Genomic DNA, 6,381 nt, shown 5'->3' on the forward strand with positions numbered 1-6,381 from the left:
TACCAACAACTGGTATTTGACAATCACTTGTATCAGTTAACATTGTTTACACACACATCAACCACAGAATAGTCCTAACCACAAACCAAAATAAGAACGAACAACATAAATACAAAACCAAATCCCCCCATACTTGGCCTAACCCATGACATCACTGGTGATGTCAGCGAGAGCTTAAAAGCAGGAAGTGGTTCAGTGCCCCCTGGTTCCCCAAGCAATTAATGACCAACTACTGGGCTAAGCTCAAAGGGCATAAAGACCAACACCCTACAAAAGTGGTAATACAGGAGTGCTGGGAACAAGGCAGAGGACAAAGACCAAGCTTCAGGTGAGCTGGCAAAATATGTGCAGAGGATATCAGGGTTAATAATATCAAGATAAGCCCAGCAGTAGTTATTCCGCAGATTGAACCATGGACACATGCAACACCGCAGACAGACTTGTACCTGCTGGAGTCCAAGAAGGCAGAGAGAGGGAAAGTGGATCTGTTAACAGCATTTTCAATCCATGTTAGAGAGCACTACTCCCAGTATACGCAAGTATATACTGATGGGTCAAATGGTCCAGAACATCAGACAACCAGGGCTGCTTTTTCAGTTCCAGACAGGAAAGTTGTTGGAATAAAGCAAACTCTGGGAGTCTGCTCAGTGGAGATGCTGGCAGTACTCTTGGCTCTGCAGTGGGTAGAGGAGATTAAACCAGGAAACACTTTAATCTGCTCTGGTTCTGTTTCAGTTCTCAAGAGCCTGAGATCCTTCAACTCCAACCGCTTCTGTTCAAAATATTACAAGTACATTCCAGACTCGTTCAACAAGGTATGTCAGTTGGGTTTATGCGGGTTCTGGCAGATGTCGGTCCGAGAGGAAACGAGGAGGTGGACAGATTAGCAAAACAAGCTTTACATAGAGACACCATAGATTTACAAGTCCCATTAAGCAAGTCAGAGGTCAAGGTAATAATTTGGAGTAAAGCAATAGAAGAGAGGCAAGGGAAGTGGAAAACTGAAATAAGGGGTTGGTTTCTATAGAGCTTAAACAACAAAGTCAATTCAACAGTAAGAAATATAGGTAGGTCAAGGAAAGAAGAGGTCATTTGCAACAGAATAAGGCTAGGTCATTCCAACTTAAACAGCACACTCAGTATAATAGGAAAGCATCCAACCGGTTTATGTGAGCACTGTCAGGCTGAGGAGACTATTACGCATGCAATCATAGATTGTACTTAGTATGGAAGAACTTAGGAAGACTGTAGTTCAGGAGCTCAGCATTAAAACTTTAATGAACCTGCCAAGTGGGTCGAGCAGTAGAGTTTTCTTTGAGTTTATTAGACAGACAGGATTAATGGGTACAATTTAATCTCTGGTCCGCTACCTTCTGAAGCAGAAGGTAGTGGTAATACACCTAATACACTGGTTGCCAACCGCTGTTTAAAACCAAAAAGAGGAAGTGTCTCCCTCTGAAACTATGGCGGGTATGGTGTGTATCCCTGAGATTCCTAGATGTTTTAGACTGAAGTCCTGTTGTTAAAGAACATAGCCTTTACTGCTCAGGCTTCACTTTACTTGTTTAATGCTGCACGATCAACGTTGCCGTCTATAATTAGCCTTAAAATGTGTTTTCACCATTTTGCTGTGGAAATCATCTCCATGTCTTGACCTAAAAACCTAATTTTATGCATGCAGTTACAGCATCCCTGCAAACAGTTTTAGCATCATGTTCTGTGTTTGGCTCCTCATATTTTCTGTTAACCAATAAGAAATCATCACGTTAGAGGGGTATTCAGTGTCGTGTCCAGTGGTGTACTGCAATCTTTGATTGCGGTGAGGCTATTCGGTCATTTTGAGTTTCTGGTTTTGTGCAGAGTGAGTGTGTGTGAATTAATCAAAACCACACTTGGTTTCAGTGATCAGAATTAAAGATTTGAATGGACTTTAAGTGTGTCCATCTTGGATTGGATGCATGTTGTGGTTGTGGTAAATAACTGTGAACCAAATTTAAGTGATTCTCTTAAAAACTTTGGAATATAGTCTGTCTTTGATTTGGCCTGTGATGGATTAAGCTCTTAAATATATTCATGCCTATCACCATTATACTGTTTGAGAGTCAGTGCAGGTTTGGTTGAATGATTATTTCAGTTTAAGGTTCACAATAAAATTACAATACATTTTTCACAATCAGATTGCAATAAAATACTTTTACAATTTCAGTACACTGTAAACCGGAACAGTCATAAACATTATGGGTGCAACGATCAAAACCAGTTATTCAGTTAACCCAACAATAAACCGTTTGTAAGTTTTCTCAATGAGTAATGTTTTAATTTCATGTGGGTCAGTGTTTGTGGGTGAATATGAAAACCTAAGGCTGGAGATATACTTGCTTTTTATCCATGCATTTGTGTAAACAACCAGCTGCGTCATAAATGGATGTGTTCACATACTTGCCTATGTACTTTGCGTGTTACTGGAGGTTTCCACTAGATGGCGCACCAAGGAACTGGATATAAATAGAACTTCCAGATTTGCATGATGTAAACTAGAGTGTGGCTTGGGCATGGATTTATAAAGAGAAGTGGATACAGGAAGAGTGCCGGGCTTTGAAGCAAATTTGACATAGCGGCCAAATCATGTAATTACAATGTCACATGATGCGCACAGGCCCAGAGACTTTTTCCCATAGATTGACATCATGAACAAGTAATTTCATGACACTGTCATAATTTGATCCGTTCAGTAAGATCACATTTTGAAAGTGTAGAGGAGCCACATGACTGAATTGTTTTATCCCCATTCAAGTTAGTCTGAGGGCTAAACTGGAAGTCGCTAGTGCACTCGCTCTATGGGCCCTACAGATGTGGAAGAAATTGAACTTTTTTGGCTTCATGCGCTACTGAGCAACTTTCATAGGAATGAACGGGGCCCCGCCTCCGACACTGTATCCAGTTCTCTTTATACAACCACGGGCTCAGGCCGCATATTTCTGTCCGAACCCTGAGTGTACACTGAGTTGTGAGTGTATGCAGGGATGCAGCGTCTGATGTCATCAACGTCATGACGTTCAGTTTCTGACTGTCACACTGTTCTGAAGTGAATATCTGCTTGATGTTTTGTAATTTTTATAGCCGACCGAATCAGTATCAGGAGGCAGCTAGTTTGGCGCCTTAACTTTAGCCAAAAAAAATAATGTGATGCCCGTTACTGAAAGCTTTCAAGAGTCAGCAGTGGTTATTTTTCAAAGTGTTTTGCTGTTTCTAATAGGCACTCTGGTCTGTGAATAAATCATCCATTATTCATTCTGTTTTCAGTCGTGGTGTCAATAAAGCTTAAGGTGGGCCGAATGAAGCTTGGTTGCAATTCACACCCCGTACAGTTGTCATGAAATGGGAAATTAACAATAGAGACCAAAACCATTTTTTGTACCAGGCTGTAAATGTGTTTATTTCTGCTGTAAAGTTGGGCATTTTAACATGGGGGTCTCTAGGGAGGAACTGCAGTTTTTGGCACTTCCACGTTGTTATAATTAACTTTCATGAACTGAAAACGCACTGAAATAGCTACGGCTACGACTACACTCTGTGAATCTGGGGTTACACCATGGTTACATGACCTAACCAATGTTGTTGCTGTGGTAGTGACTTGTCAATCACAATGTAGCCACACCTTAAGGCATGCCCTGCTTTATCATATTTTTTAATCTAAATGGGACCATAATTTACAAAATGTATTGAATGATGATGATGATGTATTGAAGAGGACTTGAAACTAGCGATTGAGACCATAAACTCACTAGGAAACTATTTACTGAGGTAATAAATCAAGTGAGAAGCAGGGTCATTTTCTCATAGACTTCTATACAATTGGACTTCTTTTTGAAGCCAGTGGAGTTGCCCCCTGATAAAAGAGAATGCAGGTTTAAGGCACTTTTACATTGGCTTCACTTTTCAGACCCAGAGCTACCTGCTTGCATTGCACTGTTTGAAACTGCTAACTGTTAGCATTAGTTGAGTAAGTGGTTGCTCGCAAAGTGTTGGTGGTAAAAATGTAATGATACTTGTAAAAAATACAAATATTCATGGTGATAAAGAGAAGAGTTTAGTGTCACTGCTAAGTTAAAATCCTGTGTCTCTACTTTTGGGGATTTCAATGTATTCAGATTGGTTGGAATAGTTTCACAGTTTCACTGAAGCAAAGATGGAAAAAATAAAGATGAAAGGTAGGAAAGAGGGAAGGAAGTAATGTGGAGAGAAAGAATAAAACAAATAGAGGAGGAGGAATCAAGGAAAATGTGAGCAAAAATGTATTAGTAATATTCTATGAGCTCATATCAGCTGGAAAACACAAATGTGTGAAGTATTCAATAACTTCAACCATCATCATAAAAAGTGTGCAAAGTGCATTTGATTTCCTTCTGAAATTTAGTAAAATTATAGCTCAGAGAAAATGTTACAATTATTATGCTTGAGTAAACACTGAAGCACTTTCCTCCTCTGATGTTCAGATTTTATATGTTTGATACTGAAATAGTCAAAACTGAGTATTTTGTTTTTTGTGGGTTTTTTCCAGGAGAAATTCAGCTGAATAGTTTGGTTTTGGATATAAATAGCTTGACTGAACCAGTAAATACTGAACCGTGTTACTACTGAACATCCTGTTGGTTTGTATGCTAAGTCCTTCATATATTTTAAAGGACCAGTGTGTAGGATTTAGTGACATCTAGCAGTGAGGTTGCAGATTGCAACCAACCAATACCCCCTCCCTTTCCAAGCATGTAGAAGAATCTACGGTGGCTGTGAAACTTCCAAAAAACTCAAAAGGCTCTCTCTAGAGCCAGTGTTTTGTTTGTCTGCTCTGGGCTACTATAGAAACATGGTGGGGCAACATGGCAGACTCCATAGAAGAGGTACTGCTCCCCATGTAGATATAAAGGGCTCATTCTAAGGTAACAAAAACACAATGATTCTTATTTCAGGTGATTATACACTAATTAAAACATACTCATGAAGATTATATTCCATTTCTGCCAAGTTTGTTCCATTAGATGCCACTAAATTCTACACACTGCACCTTTAAGTTAACTTATATCTGTTGTCATTTGTCTTTTTTAGGCTCAACTGGAACGTGAGCACTGAAGTTCCTTGAGCTTCAAAGAAATCTCAGTATGATGTATCCTGAAATAGTGTTGGTGCTTGATTGTTTAATGTTATTAGCCGTGTACCCAAGGGTTCCCCAGCACTACAACACCAGTGACTGGCTGCCTCATCTGAAGTGGCTACTGGCCTTTAACTTGAACTTTCAGTTCTTCAGTTGTTGCAGGCAAACATTCTCAGTTTCTCATCTATTTTGAAGACCAAATAAATTATGTTGGTCACAACTTCAAACTAGGGCTTGACTAATGATTATTTTCTTAATCAATTAAATGTTTAGTCTATAAAAAGTCAAAAAAGTAGGAAAAAAACGTCCATTTTAGTGTCATTTGAAGAAACACAAGGTAACTTCTTCAGATGTCTTGTTTGTCTCCACTGAGCAGATTCTCAGAGTTTGCTTTATTCCAACAACTTTCCTGTCTGGAACTGAAAAAGCAGCCCCGGTTGCCTGATGTTCTGGACCATTTGACCCATGCATGTCTTGCATTTTCAACGATTATCAAAGTATAAATTACTAATTAATTTTCTTTCAATCAACTTAAAGATTAATCAACTAAACATTTTAGCTTTAGATGTTTTTACTTTGCTGTTATTTTGTAAACTAATCAAAAGTTCACATTCGTGTATTCTGTGCACATCAAGGACTAAAGAGGATTAAATCACCTGACTCACCAGAAAGCAGCTATTGTATTGATAAGTCAAATAAATAGATACATTTTGCATTTAAAAAGTCACTTAAGCATTTCATTGTGAAGTTCTTGTTAACTTTAATAATTCGGAATAAGGACTGTAACACAAATTATGTAATATTTTTGTTAAATCTGTTCCCACAGGACCAGATTGACTACTGAGTGACACTTCCCTTTCTACAGCATCAGGATTAGTATTTGTATTGAATTATTCAAGAATATGTAGACTCAGTGCTTTTTATACTGAGCTATTACCAGACTGAAATTCTGTGTGAACCCTGTTCAGACCAAAAATGGTCTGTATTAGTGTGAGCATGTTGATTCAGGTAGCGTTGAGATGATGAAATATGATACAAGAAGTCCAGGTTGAGAGATAGATCCATGCGTTTTGAGACTAATCAGATGCCAAAACATTACATAGCACTTTATAATACTGCAAGTCAGTATTTTACAACCCTGGAAAGTTCGTTAAGCGTGGAAACATGACAGAAAACATTTATATATATATATAATTTTGCCAACCATATTTTGTAATGTGGTTGTTTTTTTA

Source organism: Thunnus thynnus, chromosome 4 (assembly GCF_963924715.1).
Source record: "Thunnus thynnus chromosome 4, fThuThy2.1, whole genome shotgun sequence".
NCBI lineage: Eukaryota > Metazoa > Chordata > Actinopteri > Scombriformes > Scombridae > Thunnus > Thunnus thynnus.